The sequence below is a fragment of the Dasypus novemcinctus genome, chromosome 21 (genome assembly GCF_030445035.2).
Source record: "Dasypus novemcinctus isolate mDasNov1 chromosome 21, mDasNov1.1.hap2, whole genome shotgun sequence".
Classification (NCBI taxonomy): Eukaryota; Metazoa; Chordata; class Mammalia; order Cingulata; family Dasypodidae; genus Dasypus; species Dasypus novemcinctus.
In genome coordinates, this window is record NC_080693.1 from 696,461 (window position 1) to 716,036 (window position 19,576).

Consider the following 19,576-nt stretch of genomic DNA (forward strand, 5'->3'; position numbering starts at 1 on the left):
CAGAGAGCTGATGCAACAAGATGATGCAACAAAAAGAGACACAGAGAAGGGACAATATGAGATGCAATGAACTAGGGGGCTGAGGTGATGAAAGAGAATGATCACCTTTCTCCCACTCTGGAAGGTCCCAGGATGGGTTCCCCAAGCCACATGAGAATACAATAGACACAGAAGAATGCACAGTGAATGCACACAGAGAGCAGACAACGGAGGGGGGGGCGTGTTTAAAAATTTTTTTAAAAAGAAGATACAATAGGTAGGGACATGACTGAAGGGACAAGAATACTTTGGATAATAATGCGAATGAGTTTTTATTCATTAAATGGCAATATGTATCTTCTATGACCCTGCATTTCCTGCCAGGATAGTGATTGCCTGGAAGAGGGAAGAAAGGTAAGAGAAACTTTAAACCTCTAATATTGTGGGGTGTGTATATTAAGACTATTTTAATAATACTCATTAAAATCTAAACGTGATTTTAAATATAATAGTTTCCCTTATCCAATTAACAATATATAGCTAGGGTACTCTGAATAGTATTGAATAAATCTTCCTTGAAGCTTTGTTGAACAAAGTGATCAAATACCCATTGATATTCATTTCCTTGAAGTTACTGTAAACCACTTGCATTGTGATTATAATATATTGATTCTAATCTCATCATTATTGTATCCCTAAAAAGTGCAAATTTCCCAGCATTCATAAAACAATCATATAAAAAATCCTATTTACCTTCTCCTCTTCAGTGTAAGGCAAAAATTTCACTGCATATTTAATCTTCCTAAAATCATAATTCTATCCATTAAATATTTTCCAATTTTTAATTAATATATGGCATCCTGCAAAGAATTGTTTTCATTCAGCATTATCTCTTCTTTTGTAAATAAAGAACATCTATTAAAAAAAAAAACCCATATCATAAGCTCAACTATTTCCATGTGCTTTCCTTGAAGCATATCAAGTCAAGAAAAAATATTTTTTCAATTTAAATTATGATTTCTCCAATTCTTAATTTTTAACAAATTCTTTTGAATATATGTGGTGTGAGTAAAGAAAGAAACCAATGCAACAAATAAAGGGCACAGGTACAAATTCACTTACTTAGTAATACAATATATGACAAGGTAATAAGTGGCAGTATACTTTCAATACATCCTTTTCAGTTAATGGTGCTTGGACAGTTGGAAATTCACAAGGGATAAAAATAAATTTTATTCTTATCTTCACCTTGCACAAATGATAAATGAAAAATCAAACCATAAAATTTTAGACTAAAATTATGGCAATGAGGAAAATCATATGAAGACTGTAATTAACTGAAAAATTAAAAACCACTATTTGACCAACAGCTACTAAACTAAAAAAATGAAGAAGTGCAGGCAACATTCAAGAATTGATTATAAAAGGTATAGAAGTTTTTTTTTTAAAAAAGAGGTTTGGCACAGAGCGAAACTTACTCACTGAAAGTGGATTGAATAGATGCTCCAACATGGGAAGTGACCAATAAAGTTAGGTTGCATTCAAAATGCCAATTTTTATGCTTCAAAAGACATTCTTAAAAAGGAGACAATTTGTAGCTATTCTGAAATTTTTCATTAATGACTGCCAATTTGGAAAGAACCAAAATTTGGGAGGGACTAAGAAACACCAAGGAAATCTTGGAAATGAAGGCTCAAACATAGAAGTCTACTTACCCCTACAGAAAATCAACATAATTATAAAATTCAGCCATGACATTTGGAGAATGGAGATAAGAAGTCAAATATTTGGAAGTAGAAATCCAATTTTACATTTTGAAAAACCTCTTTAATGTCTGTATTAATAGAAGAGAGTTGGATTCTAAATCTTTTTTTTTTTCTTTCAAACTTTGCAACATGATTTTTTGGTCGAAAGGTATGAAGAAAATGTGGCTTCACACAAAAGGAATGTTCACAAAAATGTTCACAGTTACAAAAGGAAAGGAGTATTTTAATAGCACTTTCAGAAAACGATCACTATTCTTTTGTGATTCTACACCAAAATTCAACAAATGGTAGTTTCTTAAAGACTTGTAATTTGAAATCTGTAACTATATTAATGAATTTTTCAAACTCTGTTCATTATAATCATTGATAATTTAGGCATTTGAGTGAGTACTTCATACATGCTTTCATACATGAAGTTTCTAGTGGAAAATATTGGTTTACAGAGCATTGCACATCATCCAAATTTGATAGAATTCACTATACAATACCAAAATAGTTCAAATTTATAACTATCACCAAGAATCCTATCAGAAAAGTCTTTAAGTTTTGAGAAACTTCCATGCTTATGTGGAGGTCACAAGTTCTCTAAAATCCTAATTCATGTGAATCTCAATTTCTTACATTAGTAAATAATTTTGTTAGGATTTTTTTTTACAATTTTTTTTCTTTTTTAAAGAAGCTGTGTGTTTACAGAACAATCATGCATAAAATATGGGATTCTCATATACCACCCTAGTACTAATGCCTTGCATCGGTGTAGAATATTTGATGCAATTGATGCTAGCACATTTTTATAATTGTACTATTAACTATATTCCATGGTTTAATGTAGGGTTTACTTTGTAGTGTAGTTCTTTATATATACATTTTAAATTTTTATTCCATTACCATACCTAAGTTCTAACATTTCCTCTTTTAATCTCAAATCAAATATATATTTCAGAGCTGGTAATTACTTTCACAAAGTTGTAATATTGTCACCATCATCCATTACTGAAACATTTTCATCATTCCAAATAGGTCCCTTGTGCATTTTAAGTCTTAACTTCACATTCCCCATCCCCAAGTCATTGCCTAATGACCTACATTCTATACTCTGCCTCTATGAGCTTGCTTATTCTAATTGTTTCAAAGCAATGAAATCATGCATTATTTGTCCTTTTGTGCCTGGCTTATTTCATTCAAGAGTCTTCCAGGTTCATCCCTGTTGTCATATGTATCAGGACTTCATTCCTTCTTAGATCTGAATAATATTCCATTGTGTGTGTGTGTGTGTGTGTGTATATATACACATCCATGAGCAAATATCCCAATATTTTCTCCCATTGTGTAGGATGTCATTTTATTTTCATCATAAAGTCCTTTAAGGCACAAAACTTTTCATTTTTATAAGGTCCCATTTATCTACTTTTTTCATTTGTTGCTTGTGCTCAAGGTATAAAGTCCAAGAAACCATTGTCTAACAATGTTCTGAAGATTCTTCCCTACATTTTCTTCTCAGAGGAGTTTAATAGTTCTGGCTCTTATATTTAATTCTTTAATTCATTTTTAGTTCTTAATCTTATAATGTCTGCAATAGGGATACTTCTTTTTTTCTGTAAAAGAAGATGCAGTTTTCCCAAGATCATCTGTTTAACATACATTTACATTCCAATTGAGTGGTCGTTGCCCCTTTGTCAAAAATCAGTTGGCCATAAAATTAAGGTTGGATTTCTAATGTCTCAATTCCCATTCCATTGGTCTATATGTCTGTCTTGCATCAGCATCATCATACTGTTTTGCTTACTAAGCTTTATAATAACATTTTATTGCTATTTTTTATAATTAAAAGAGGTGCAGTTGTATAAAACAATCATACATAATATACAGGACTCCCATATATCACCACATGACCTTGCTTGCTATAGAACATTTGTTACAAATGATGACAAAATATCATCTAAATGATGGCTAAATAGCAAATATTGTTACCTATAGTCTATTGCTTACATTTGGAATCTTATTTCCATAAGTCACCTTACTATTAATACCATGTATTGGGCATTTGTTATAATTCATGAAGGAATATTCTCACATTTGTACTGTAAGCCACAGTCCATCAACCATCACAGGGTTCTCTATGTTATATGGCCCCATACCATGAAAAATCCATCCAAAGTGTACAGTCAGTATCTCTCAGTTTCATCAATGAATTTTGCTGTCATTTCTAGAATGCTTTCATCATTCCAAAAGGAAAAATGCCATCCCATTTACTCCCCTTTTGTTAGCCCTTAATATTGATATAGCACATTCTTTGCCCCTGATGCAAGACTATTAAAATATCACCAAAACCTATAGTCCACAAGTTATATTAGTTGTATTTTCCCATGTATCACCATATTTTAACACCTTTTAAGAATGACATGTATTTGTTCTAGTTAATAAAAAAAAAATTCTTGTATTTGTACCATTAACTACAGTCATAATCCACCACTGAGTTTACTGTGTTATAAGGCCCTAGGTTATACTAGAGCTTATTTTCAATTGGCATTTATGTTCCTAGCCTACCTTTCACTCACAATTATCTTTATAAATCAGTAATATTAATTATACTCACTATAATGTGTTACTGTTAGAGGCTCCCCTTATAAGGTTTGCAATGAGTAACAGGTCATAAGGCTGCGACTCAATTCCCCCATGCCTGTGTGCTTGGGGGCAGCCCATCTCCTCCTAAGAATGAACAAAGGAGCCATGTAACAGTAGGAGTGGAGCAGATGAGGACCTTCACCCCTTCCAGGCCCAGGCGCTACCAACCCCTCCCGCATTCCAAGAATATCCTACCTCCTAACCCTCTACCCACTAGCCATAAAAGGGATTTAATTTGCTTTTACAATCAGTCCCTTATTGGCCTCAGGCTGTACTCAGTCTCTAAGGCCCTCCCCAGGGACAAACATTTCCCTGCCTTTCAATGTACTGTATAAATTCCTAACTACCCCTTCTAGGGGTAGGCTGAAGTTAAACTTCCTGCCTGCAATCATCAGTCTCTGCATCCCAGTGAGTGCTGTTTTTTCCCAGCATATGGTGCCGGAACCCAGGTATGTTGATGTCTTTCCTTATGCATATACTCATGATTTTTATTCTTTTTTTCAAATTTGAGAAGGTTTCAGCCATTATTTCTTCAAATATTCTTTTCACACATTGCTCTCTCTCTCTTCTGGGACTCCATTAATACATACCTGAGTAAACCTGATGGTCTTCCACAAGTTCCTTAGACTCTGTTTACATTTTCTTCATTTTTTTTTTTTCTGTCTTTCAGACTGGAGAATTTCAATCATCCTATCTTCAAGTTTATTGTTTTTTATTCTGGCTGCCCAAACATTCTTTCAGCCCAGGTTCAACTAGAATTTATACCATGCCTCAGCTAAGGTTCAAATCTGCCCATGTCTTGTGTTCCCCTGGGGCTAATGGGTGTCATGAGAAATAGTCTGCAAAAATCTATACTCAGATGCTCAAGAGAAACAGAACTATATAAGAATGTTTACATAATAGTTACTAACATACCATTGCATCAGCCAAGGTAAACTGAACTCCACAAATACAGAAAGGATAAGTAAATGTGTGAGAATTTGTTATTGTTATGCAGAAGCTGACTGACAGACATTTTAGTCATGTTACTAAGGCCAGCTGTCTGAAGAAAATATAAGGGTTTTTGCCAGTGTCTGTGTGTGTTTATTTCAACTATCTTGTGCAAAACTGAAAAAATTCCCATAAGGTTGCCTGGTGGGAGACTTCAACTCTCTTCAAAAAATATTCTATGTAAAATTCCATTCACAAATAGATGGTGAGATTAAAAAAAAAAACCATTGTTTAATAAACATTTCACAAAATAAGAATCCATAAAGAAGATGAAAACATACTTGGAGATGAAGGGAAACAAAAACAAAAGATACTAAAGCAAATGGGATGAAGCAAATATCTGAACTTCACATTCTGTGGAACTGGCCAAAGGTGAGAAAAGTAATCCCAAACTAGCAGAAGACAGGAAATGATAAAAATTGGACTGGATATGAAGAAAAGAAATCAGAAAAAGAATAGAGAGAATCAACAAATTCAAACACTCATTCTTTGGAAATATAAAAAACATTGAAGATTTTTCAGTTAGAATGGCCAAGAAAATAATGTAGGAGACTCTAATTCCTAAAGCCAGAAATGAATGGGAGATTACTGACCTTACAGAAATAATGAGGACTATAAGACAAGAAAACAAATAATGGTATATCAACAAAATAGAAAATCTATATGAAATAGACAAATTCCTAGTAACACACAAGCTTCCAAAACTGACTCAAAAGGAGAGAGAAAAGATTCAACTATAATCCATGGTTAGTAGCAATGCTTCAATAAATGCATATTGATTATAACAAATGTACCACACTAATGAAATATGTTTATGTTGGAGACTGTGGGAGGGAGATGGGGTGAGCTATAAGGAAATCCCCCTATATTTCTGAAGTAACATTTATGTAAACTAAAGTTTCTTTAAAAATAAAATAAAACCAAAAATTAAATAGAAAATATGAACAGAACTACAACAAGAAAAGATATAGAATCATAAGTCAAAAACCTGATTAGAGAATAGGTTAGGGAAACAACAATTTAGAAAGGCAGATTAGGGTCTTCCAAAAGCCTGTTCCTCCACAGAAACACTGGAAGTATGAGCAAAACATCAGAATGAACTTCAATGGAAATCAAGAAAATAGTCAAAGATTTAAATCAACCAAGCAAATATTCAAACAATGAGGGTCACTTACGGTTGCCCAGAGAGGCTGAGGGTGCACTGTCTCTCCTTCTGCCCCATCAGGGTGGGGAAGGAATTAGAGATGTGTCCAACAGTCTAGTCCCTGCAGGCTGAAAGCTGCTGCAGCTGCCTGGATAGGCTGAGGGCCACTGCCCCTTCTGCCTTGTCAGGGGCAGGGATGGAACCACAGGAGTGCCCAGCAATATACTTCATGTGGACTGAAAGCGCTTACAGTTGCCCATTGAGGTTGAGGAAACACTGCCCCCTCCTATCCTACTGGGAGCAGAGATGTATCCACAGGTCTCCCTACCAATCTAGTCTGTGTGAGTCACAAGTGACTGCAGATGCCTGGAGAGGCTGAGGGCACACCCATCTTCCTCCTGCTCTGCCAAGGGTGAGAATGAAGCCAGAGATGTGTCCAACAATCTGGTCCATGAGGGCTGAAAGCACCTGCTGTTGTCCAGAGGAGCTGGGAAACCACATCCCGCCTGCCCTACTGGGGTTGGGGATGAAAAAATATATACAGTACTAATATATAGTATTAATAATAGGGGGTGTACAAAAAATATACCAAGTGTATGCTATGGGACTTAGTGGGAACAGTCTGATCATGTTCTTTCATAATCTATAACAAATATTCCACAACAATATAAGGTGTTGGTGGAAGGGTGATGTTTGGAAATTATGCACATTATGCATGATTGTTTTGTAAGCTCACAATTTGCCTAACTCATATGCCTTATAGTGTGGAAAAGTGTTTAAGCAGAGGGCATTCCTCACCAACATTCATACAAGTGAACAAGCCACTGCTGGATGGGTCCAACTATTACAGTTAGGGGGAAATGATGAATAATCATAAAGCCTGGAGAGAAAAACTTAGGAAATACTTTGGTAATAAGGACTTTTGGAAGCTTCCTTGAATTACAGGAAATGTAGAAAGAAACACAAATGTCCAGAACTAGATGCATGCTCAAAAAATATACAAGAAAAGCATGAACTATCTCTTCTCACAGATCTTTAGTTTTAGCTCTTATTTATATCTTTGATTCATTTGAGGTAAATTTTGTCTATGATGAGATTACAAGCCTAGAAAAATCTGACTTCCTTCCTTGAATGTGGATATCCAAGTGTTCCAGCAGCATTTCTTGAAAATGACATTAATTCCCATTGAATATTGTATTGTTAATAACTTTGTTGAAAATATGTTGACCATAAATGCATATGCTAATTTCTAGGCTCTCAATTCTATCCCATTGGTCTGTATGAATATCTTTCTATTTTGATTACTGTACCATATTATATTAGTCAGCCAAAGGGGTGCTGATGGAAAGTACCAGAAATCTATTGGCTTTTATAAAAGGTATTTATTTGGAGTAAAAGGTTACAGTTACCAGGTCCTAAAGAGTCCAACTCCAGGTTGGTTTCTCACCCAAAGTCATTTTCAAGACAGTGGGTGATGTCTGCAAGGGTTCAGACTTCCTCTTTCCTCTTAAGGCTCCATGGTCCCAGCTTCTTTTGATCTCAGCTATAGGCTAGAGTACTCCTTTTTTCCCAGACCTTCTCAGTTTCTCAGGGCTCTGGTCTCTGCAGGCGAATGACTGAGCCCCCTACTGCCCCCAGAGCTCCAGCATCAAAACTAAGTTCTCTACTCTGCTGCATTTTCTACTGTGTTCTTGAGTAAGTGTCCATTTATATGGCCCACCAAAGGAAAAGGGACTTAACTCTGGACCATGCTGTACAGACATGATTGAATCAAAGCCCTAGTCTTAACTTAATCAAATAAATGTAAAAGTCTTTGAATTCAATACAATCAAAGTATATCATACCCAGAAAAACAGACCAGTTTAAAAACAATATCTCTTTTTGAAATTCATAAATATCATCAAACTGCCACACTTAGTTATTTTTGTATTCAAAAAGTGTGAATCTACCAACTCCAATATTTTTTTCATAATATTGTGAAGGAAATAATTTCTTACAGTCTTTGCTGATTTGCAATCATTGGGTCACACTTTCAACACTTAGTCAGTCTGCTTACAAATATGTCTTTGCCTTCACTCCCTGCTTGCACTAAACCAAAAACTTTTTATCACTGATTAACTGATGGATTGAATTGTATCCCCAAAATATATGTTTAATGGCTATCCCTCTTCAAGCTCTGTGAATGTAATCACATTTGATATATATGGTATTTGAACATGTGAAATTGATGCCAAACTGAAATAGGGAGGGCATTAGTCAAATAGGACTGTTGTCCTTATAAGAAGGGGGAAATTGTACTCAGACACAGGCAGAGAGAAGATACCCATGTGATCAAGTCTGCAACTTCAAGTCAAGGAAAAACAAAGGGTGACTGAAAACCATTTGAAGTTAGGAAGAGGTAAGGTTTCTTGGTGAGCATAGCCCTGTTAACAACTTGGTTTTGGACTTCCAGCTTCCAGTACTGTGAGATAACATTTTGCTGTTTTAAAGCCACTAACTTTGTGACACACCTTAATGGCAGCCCCAGGTAACTAACAAAGATTTGGTGGGAAGAGGAAATTTTGAGGTGTTTGATGGCAAAATCCTAGATTTGCCTTACAATGCCTGTTGAGGGATCAGAAGGAAGTGAGGAGACAGAGAAACTTTCTACCATCTTAGAGAATACATAGATCATCATAAGAATAATATTGCTAAAAACATTAAAAGTTAAAGCTGCTTCTGGTGAGGCTTCTTATGGAAATTAGACCCATGTTATTAAGCGTTGGAGGAAAGGTTATCCTCGTTATAAAGCAGAGGATAGCATGGCTGAATTACATTTTGTGGGTACAAAGCAGAACTTGCAAAGCATAGATGTGGATATTTAACTGAGGAGATTTCCAAGTAAAATATGGAGTGCCCTAGTTTCTTCATGCTGCTTTTAGTAAGGTGTGAGAGCAAACAGATAAGTTAAAGAAAGAGCTTCTAACCTAATATGAACCAGCACTTGACAATTTGGAATATTCTTAACCTATTCAGATAATGTGCTTTGGAGAGGCTGGGTCATAGGTGTGAATGGGCAACAATTTTATAAAAAGATTAACTGTGTGACTCATGGATCCCATAAAGCATCTCAAGAGAAGCCAGGAACAAAGATGCTATTATCCAGGAAAGATTTGTGGGGAACACTTCTCTGATAACTTGGACTCCCATAAATTGCAAAGAGACTGAAAAGTTTTTGAGAATAGTACACCAGTGCAGTCACCCCTCGGGCTGAAGTGTGGTTTGCTGGCCTGGCAGGGGAGCAGCCGTGGTAGGCCTATTCCAAACCGCTGCCCCCATAATAGGGTGGTTGGTCGGGCCCACCGCCACCCCTGAAGGAAGCTCGGAATGGGCGCAGAGTGCCCTTGGGTCTCCCCTTCTCGGCAGCCATGCTTCCGCGGCCGCCCCTCCTCCCGGATGGCGCCACACGGTGCCTTGTGGGGCAGCATCCTTCTTCTTCTTTCTCCCTGTGCAGGCGCAGGGCAGAAAATTCCAGTCCGCCTTTTCCCCTCCCCCCGACAGCAGCAACAGCCAGGCATGGGTGGGAAACTCAAGTCTGCCCTCTACCCCAGCAACAGCAGCCACCAATCACTAAACCCTGCCACTTCCCCCAGCAACAGCAACAGCCAATCCCTAATCACCACCCCTCCCCCATCCAGTACCTCCCACTGACCTTTCTCCGGCAACCAATTAGAACAGGGCGTGGCTTTGACCAATCAGCCTTCCCCAGCCCCTATAAAACTGTTGCCTCTCCCTCAATAAAGTTGGACTTGCGTGTTTACCTTGTCTCCGCGGTAGTTCTTCTGCCGTGCGCCCTCCAGTCCTGAGAGCCCCTGACAAGGGCCTGGCCTCCCTTGTCCCCAGTTCGTCGCCTGCTTCTCCGAGCGACCCCCTTGTAACCGGCTTCGCCGGGTGACCCCGTCAGCCGAACTGCGCAACCCCTGTTAGACCAACCCCTCGTCTGCTGCCGGACCGACCCCTTGTCTGCTGCCAGACCGACCCCTCGTCTGCTGCCGGACCGACCCCTCGTCCCAAGTGGGACCGACCCCTCATCCCAAGCGGGACCGACCCCTCATCCAAAGCTGGACCGACCCCTCGTCCGCAGCCAGATCCCACCTCTACCGACTGAGCAAACCGTCACACACCAGCAGGTACACTGCCCACTAGGACTGAGAGAGAGACAGGAAGAAAGGAAGGAACAGTGATTCCAAGTCCAGAGTCATGGCTGCAGGAGTCTGGGCCAAAGGGAGCACCTCAGGCTCGAGAGTGGGGAACCCACCCTTGGTAGGTAAGGATAGAGCACTGAGCCACAGGGGAGTATTCCCAGACCCTGAAATCTAATGGAATTTGCTCTGCTGGTTTTTCCAACTTACTTGGTATCTGTGAACTCTTTCTCCCTCCAATTTTTCCCTTTTGGAAAGGGAATGTTTTGCTATGCCTGTTTCACCATTGTATTTTGTTAGCAGATAAATTGTTTTTTGTTTGTTTTGTTTTTGACTTCACATGCCCACTGATGTAGAGGAATTTTGCCCCTTGATGAATCATATAAATTTTGGAATAATATTCTCTACACAAGCAGAAAAATATCATGGATATTTAACAGGGATCACATTACTTCTTATATCAATTTGGGAAGGACTGAACATTTACTATGGTGAGTCTCCCAATTCTTGAACATGCTGAGACTGCCCATTAATTTATATATTTATTTCATCAGTGTTTTGTAGTTTTCAGTATATTATTCTTGTGTATATTTTGGACATGTTTTGTTTTAAAATTCAGACACAGCAAGGAGAAATGGAAAGCAGCTGAAGGCAGGAAGTCAATGGAACCCAGTGGAGAAAGGAGACACCACCGTGTACATGGCCATGTAACAGAATTCTTCCTCCCCATTGCCTGTGGTACTGCTGTCATATTTCATTTATATAAATGCTATAATCATTATCCATTGTTATGATTAATATTATGAATTTAAACAAAAATTATATTTTATATCAACTAATAAAGAATAAAATACTTTATTTTACCTACATTTATTATTTCTATGATGCTGTTCCTTTACTTTTACTAATTCAATTTTCTGGCCTATATCATTTTCCAGCTCCATGAAAAACATTTTAGTATTTATTGACAAGCAGTTCTGTTGGTGATGAACTGTCTCAGGTTTTGTTTGCCTGATAATGTATTTAATGCTCCTCCCAATTTTAAAAGATTATATCACTGGGATGGCAAATTATGGGCTGTATTTTTTAAGGAAAATATTTTTAACATTTCATTCCACTATCTTCTTCCTTGGTATATTTGTTAGGGTTCTCCAGAGAAACAGAAACAATATGATATATTATATATGTAAATATTAAGGTATTTATTATAGGAGTTTGCTCACCCAACTCTGGAAATTGGCATGTATGAACTCCATAGGACAGACCACATGTTGAAAACTCAGTGAAGGTCCTGTTAACTCCCTAGAAGTGGGCTTACTGAAATAGAGATAAAAATTCTTTCTGACTTCTGAAATCCTCAGTTCTTGCTTTAAGGCATCCAATTGATTGGATGAGGAGATGCCTCTCAGTGGTTAAGGTAATTTCCTTTGTTGGTTGTAAATGTAATCAGCCCTAGAAAAATAAACTGAAAAGCAACTTAAATCTAAGAACTACACTAACCATAACAAGCAGACCAGTGCTTGTTTCACAAGACTATGGACACTGTAATTTAGACAAGCTGATGCTTGAAATTATCCATCGCAGTCCATCTGATGTCTTCTTGGTACCCTCCTCACACCCTCCTTATTCTGTACTTAATCTCTATATAAACACAGTAACAGCCGTATTTTTGCCTAAGCTAAATCAATTGTCTTGTATACAATCAGAAGCATACTCACCATTTCCCCAGAAGAAGATGCAAGTCCTTGTGTGATATTCAGTCTTATCCTTGATATGGTTCAACTTAAATACCATGACATAAGGTTATTCAAATGTATAAAAACAAGGGAAGAAATAAAACAAAGATATTTGCTTTATGTATATATACAAACATATTCATAACAAAATAAGGGGAAAATGCTCATTATGATTATAGGCCTCACTTCTGCAATTCATCAGGTAGATGTAGGTATGGTCAGAACAAAGTTCACCTTAGAAAGGATATTTCTGCATGTTCCACATTATTGGATGCCTATACATTTCAACCAAGGTGGAAGGACCCAGATTTTCTGTTAGATTTCTTACCCAGAAATGACTAAACAACAATTATAGAGTAATTGGTACTTCCTGCTTTACTAGGTTCAGTGAGCACAATGTTATCAATATAATGGACACTACAGTGTCTTTTGAAAGAGAAAGATGATCAAGGTCCTCACAGACTAGATTATACCATGGGGCGGGAGAGTTAGTACACCTCTGAGGTAGATGATGGAGGTATATTGCTGGCCTTGACAGCTGAAACAAAACTGTTGCTATTGGTCTTTATTAACAGGTATTGAGATAAAGTATTTGCCAGCTCAAAATCATCATACCAGGATACCTAGGAATGTCTTGATTGTCTCAAGCAGTGATATCACACCTGGAACAGCAACTATGATTGAAGTCACCTCCTGATTAAGCTTATGATATTCCACTGTAATCCTACAAGACCCCTTTGTTTTCTGTGCAGGTTAAGTAGGGGAGTTGAATAGGAATATGAGAATCACCACCCCTGCACCCATCAAGTCCTTCATGGGGTCACTGCCACCTGCGATCCCTCCAAGAATGTGGTATTTCTTTTGTTTAAATATGTTACTTGTTGAGGGCATTCTACCATAATAACTCCCACTCCACAAACCAGGGAGTCAATGTGGAGATTCTGCCAGTTGCTGAGTATGCTTATTCCAACTTTACATTCTGGAACTGGAGATATAACTAAAGAATGGGTATAGGGACCCACTAGACCCACTTTGTGACAGACTGATCTAAAATTTTAATAATCACATGATGTCCATAAGCTCCTACCCTGACTGATGGACTCCAGTAATACTTTGGGTGTTCAAGATTTATTGTCAGTTCAGAGCCAGTGTTTAATAATACCCAAAATGCCTGAGCATTTCCATTTCCCCAATGCACAGACACCCTGGTAAAAAGCCATAATTACCTATAGGAAGGGTGGGATGAATTATATAAATCCTTCATTCAAAGGATTTTGGATCTGTAAACTTTCTCAAGTATGGATATTTATTGAGGGGTCATGACTTTGGGTATGTGTGATTCAAGGAAGATTTTATTTACCTGAATTACAATACTTCTGCTTACATATATCAAATAGGAAATTATTATATGGACTGTCTATATCACTTTTTGGTTCCCTATCATCAACAAGCCATAGGTCTCTGCAAGACAGACTATTCTGATTTCCACATTGATTCTACACTCCATTATGGTAGACAGGCCCACCTTTATTTGGTGGTAAATGCCCCCAATTTGCTCCTGCCAACACTGGATTTGGTCATTCCCATTGGTTTTAAGAGCTCTTCAGGGTATAAGGAGATTCTCTAACAAATTTATTCCTCACAGTACTGATGAAATGTTAGGTAAAGAAAGTTAAAGAGATACAGGTTAGGTACAGAAGGCAAAGAGACTCTTATTTATTTCTTTGTTGATTCTCCCAACACAGAGAAGCCCAGGAGCAGATGGCTTCAAAGTGGAATTTTATCAAACAATAATACTTATCCTGCTCAAACTATTCCAAAAAATGAATAGGAGGGAACACTCCCTAACTCATTCTGTCAGGCCAAAGCATATATTCATATTCCTCATGGTTATTTTTTATATACAAGATAGTAAAATTACATAAGGCATTATATTTTTACTGTTCATACATTTATATTCCTCATATGAATACCAGATAAAAGATACCAAAATAAACGACAAGTCAATACATATTATGAATATAACTGAAAAGTAACTCAAAATACTAGTAAACCAATTCTAAAAGCACATAAAAAGAATTATACATTGTGATCAGATTTGATTCACTGTAAGCTTGTAAGAGTACCTGAACATACGGTTATCAATAAATGGAACATGCCACATTAAAACAACAAAGGAAAAATACAAGATCTTCTCAACTGATACAGAAAAAGCATTTGACAAAACCCAGCACTGCTTCTTGATAAAAACATATAGTAAACAAGGAATATAAGGAGACTTCCTCTACATGTTAAAAGACATCTATGAAAAACCCAAAGCTAACAAAATATTCTAAGGTGAAAGAATAAAAGCTTTCCCTTTAAGGTCAGGAAAAGACAATGATACACACTGCCACCACTGGCATTCAGCACTGTCCTGGAAGTTTAGCCAGAAATTAGGCAAGAAAAACAAATAAAAAACATCAAAACTGGAAAGGAAAAAATAACACTTACCCTATTTGCAGATGACATAATCCAATATACAGCAAACCCGGAAAAATACACAAGAAAAGCTACTGGAACTAGTAAATGAATTCAACTAAGTGGCAGGGTATAAGAATAACACTCAAAATTCAGTAGTGTTTCTGTATACTAGTAATTAATAATCAGAAGAAGAAACCAAGAAAAACCCCATTCACAATAGCAACTAATTAATGTTATATCTAGGAACAAATTGAACCAAAAATGTAAAGGACTTGTCCACACAAAATTACAAAACATTGCTACAAAAACCAAGAGGGACCTAAATAAATGGAAGGACATTCATGTCCAAGGATTAGAAGACTAAACATTGTGTTTTGATTTGTATTTCCCTAATAGCTAATGTTTCTGAGAATTTTTCATGTGCTATCTGGACGTTTGTATTTCTTCTTGGAAAAATGTATGTTCAAGTCTTTTTGCCCTGTTTTCCATGGGCTCATGTGTCTTTTTATTGTCAAATTGTGGAATTTCTTTATATATTCTGCATATTAAACCCTTACCCAATATGTGGTTTCCAAATATTTTCTCCCATTGTGTAGGTTGTCTTTTCTTTCAGGGTAAAATCCTTTGAGGCACAAAAGGTTTTAAGCTTGAGGAGGTCCCATTTATCTTTCTTTTTTCTCCTATTTTTGCTTCTGCTTTGAGTACAAAGGTGAATAAAATATTGCCCACCACAAGATCCTGAAGTTGCTTCCCTGTGTTTTCTTCTAAGAGCTACATAATTCTGGTTCTTATATTTAGGTGTTTGTTCCGTTTTCATTTGATTGCTGTATATGGTGAGAAGTAGGGAACCGCCTTCACTTTTTTGTACATGGACATTGCATTTTCCCAAGACCATTTGTTGGAGAAACTATTATATTCCCATTGAGTGGACCATCAGTTGGCCATAAATATGAGGGCTGACATCTGAACTCTCAATTCAATTTCAGTGGCCAGTATGTCTTTCCTTATGCCAGTACCATGCTGTTTTGATTACTATGGCTTTGTAAAAATTTTTAAGAGTGGGAAGTGAGTCAAGCAACTTTATTTTTCCTTTTCAAGATAGTTTTGCTAGTGAGGAACCTTACCCTTCCACACAAATTTGATGATTGGTTTTTCCAATTCAACAAAAAAAAGTTGTTGGAATTTTTATTGGGATTGCACTGAATCTATAAATTACTTTAAAGTATTTAAAAATGTTCCAGGGTTGACTATGATGTCTCATCAAGTGCTAGCTACTTTTTATTAAAGTAGGAATGACTAAATTTTATTTCTATTAGCAAATCCTAGATATTTATCATAACACAAAAGGACAAGTATTAAGACAATATTGGTTACTTCTTGAATTAATCTAACTGACTTAAATGTTTGAAAGTTTTCTGGATAAATTCATTTGCTCAGAAAATCTGAAGAAATAAAAATGAAATCAATATATTGTCAGGCTTAAGCTACAAGTGCTTATGAATATAAATCAACTCCAAATGTCTTTAGATTTTATCCCAGTGTGAACAAAACTCAATAATAAAGAACCAAATATAATAATAATAAAGGACATGATGGGAAAAAAACAGTATATGTCATGTAACGTATTTTTATTTACATTGCATACACAAAAAATCCAGATTCAGCATTTTGTCACTGATTTGGTACAGGTTTTTTGTGTCAGTTCAATTGAAGAACAGGATTCAGAAAAATCTTTCTTTCTAGCTAGGGACTTGGCATTTAATTTCTGCCTTACAAAGCTGAGCAAAGTACTCAAGTCCTGAAATCTCATTTAATAACTCTAAAACCTCTAAGTGGCAAAAAGACATAACAAATAAAACGACATACTTTTATTAGGCTTTGCTAAGGAAACCTCACATGTATTAGCAAGTTCTTATCAAATTACTAGCAACATTAGTTTTAGACTTGTCCATGGCACCCTCTAACACTTTACAGAAAAAAAAAAATGGAAGTAGGGAGCTGATATATTCTCTTACCAAGGCTTTTAGAAACAGCAACTACCATTTGACCTAGCAAACACACTCCTAGATATAAACAAACAAGTTTTGAAAGCAAGGACTTGAACAAGTATTTGCACACTGATGTTCATAGCAGCAGTTCGTTATTCACAAATGCCAAAAGCAATCCAAGTGTCCAACAACGTATGAATGGGTAAATAACATGCAATAATTTTTTTTACAAAAGAAATCAGAAAATACTTAGAGATGAATAAAACCAAGACAAAACATATCATAACTTACAGGATTCAGCAAAGGTGATACTCAGATGGAAATTTATAGCTGTGAATGCCTATATTAAAAAATAAGAAAGATATCAAATTAAGAACCTTGCTTGATATCTTAAACTAGAAAAAGAAGAGCAAAGTATACCCAAAATTATCAGAAGCAAAGAAGATTAAAGCAGAGATGAACAGAGTAGAAAAACAATTGAGAATAAACAATACAAAAGGGTGGCTATTTTTTTTAAAAATCGATAAAATTAACACAATTAGGTAGACTCACAAAGGAAAAAAGAAAAGGCACAAATAACTAAAATCAAATGAAAATGGCGATGTCACTACAGATCTTACAGAAATAAAAAGGGTTACAAGCTAATACTATGAACACAATAAATGAGATCATTCAGATGAAATGGAAAATTTTCTAGAAAATACTCAAATTACCTAAATTGACTAAAGGAGAAAGAGAAAGCTCTAGCAAACTTATAACAAGAAAAGGGATGGAATCAATAGCCAAAAACTTTCCACCAAAGAAAGCCTAGGACCAGATGCTACTTCTACCAAACATTTAAAGAATTGACACCAACTCTTCTCAAACTCTTGCAAAGAAAGTCATCTAGAGGAGGGGCCCCCCTAACTCATTCTCTGTGGCCAGCTTTACTGACTGCCCAGGCCCCTCCACCCCCAGAAGGGCCTGTCCCTGTGGCGTCCTCTTCTGCGGGGACCCCTGATCTCAGCATCCAGAGACCAAGCTGTCCTGATAGCAAAAGGCCGGCGGGGAGCCCACGAGGCTGGTCACTCACAGCAGCCGAGGGGCCCCACCGAGAAGCCGCAGCGCTGCCTGAGAAACGCTGCCCGCTCGGCTCCACAAGAGGCGGGGGTTTGCGTGGAGACCCCCGCGATGCTCCTGCAGGAGGCTTTTCTTGGCGGAGGCTCACGCCTGGTCCCCGTGGTCCTACTGCGTGCAGGCCTCCGTGGCACAGCTCCAACGTTGGTTTTAGGGAAGGGGAAGGGGTGGCTGCTGTCCCTAGGGTTGACCTTGGTTCTCCAGGAACTCCGGAGGACCCCAGGGCTAAAGGGACCCCTCCCCAGCACACAAAGGAGCCTGGGCCCGAGTTGCGTCGTGCCTGGTCCGCCCCGGGGACGTCCTCTAGAGGTCGCCCTTCTGAGCAGGCCTCGCCGGCGTCCGCCCGGACCCCCGCCCACCCCTGGGCCACGCCCCCAGCACCTCCGGCTCCGCAGCTGCCAGACTAGCCGCCGCCTGGCCCCGGGCCAAGGAGAGCTGCTCGCCGGCCAGGGACCCCGGGGAATCCCGCGGCCACAGGAGGACGGGGCCAGGGCGCTCCAGGGTCACCAGAAGGTCAAGGGAGGCGCGCGGGGAGCACGACATCCCCCTGCCGGCGGGCAGCGAGCCTCCGGGGAGGGGAGGGAGGATCCAGGGCGGCCCCGGGGCTGACTCCCGGCCTAGGACCCCGCAGGCCGCCAGCGCCTGAGCGCGCCTTGGGCTGCGCGCGGGACCCTCCGAGCATGGCCCACCGCGGACTGGAGCTGCCCTGGCGCCCCCGCCCCGCTGCCCCGCTGCCCCGCTGCCCCGCTGCCCCGCTGCCCCGCTGCCCCGCCGCCTTCTAGGGACCGCCCGAGCGCGCCTACCGCGACCACGAACCGCACGACTACAGCCCTAAGAAGCTGTGAGAGGCGCATGGGCACCAGCTGGACCGCGCCCGCACTTGGGCCGGGAGCACCTGGGCGCCACGCCGGAAAGCTCCGCGCCGGACTACACCCCACCCCCGACCCCCTCCTGGGTAGGCGTGCTCCCGCTGCGCAAGCCCGCGAGCTGGAGGCGCGGTAGTCCTGGGCCCTTTACTCTACCTGCTCCATGCTCAAACACTGTACAGACCCTCTCTGAGAAATTTGCTCTTGTAAACATTTTCAAACGTAAGGCACAGTTCCATAAGGCCTGGGGTGAAACTTTTCCACACGTGCAGCTTATGGCATAAGGGAATTTAATATACAGCTTTTCTGGAGGCGATCTCTGGTTTTCTGCGCCTGAGAAAGGTTTTTTGGGGGGAAAAATCAAGTTTTCACATTATTTTCCCAAAGTTGATATGTACTTTAATAGATCTGTATTTTCTTTAATCTGGACTCTTTAGATATTTTAAAGAAATACAACAAAAAAGAACGAAAAACAAAAGAATAACATGTAGTATATACATAAAATGAAATATTTTCAGATGTAAAAATAAGTGAAATTCTGATATGTGCAATAACTGGATGAACCTTAAAGACATCATGTTGAGTGAAATAAACCAGATGCACAAAGACATGTATAATCTCACTTTTATTAAATAATTAGAATTAGTAAACTCATAGTCAGAATCTAGAATATTGGTCACCAGGGGATGGGATAAGCTTAGGGAGTGAGAAGTTAATGCTTA

General features: G+C 38.6%; 1 pseudogene; it reads right to left on the reverse strand.

The window, feature by feature from the left end:
* Positions 1-18,531, reverse strand: part of LOC131274883 (olfactory receptor 4C5-like) — a 61,104-nt pseudogene extending 42,573 nt beyond the window's left edge.
* Between the last annotated feature and the right edge of the window lie 1,045 nt (positions 18,532-19,576).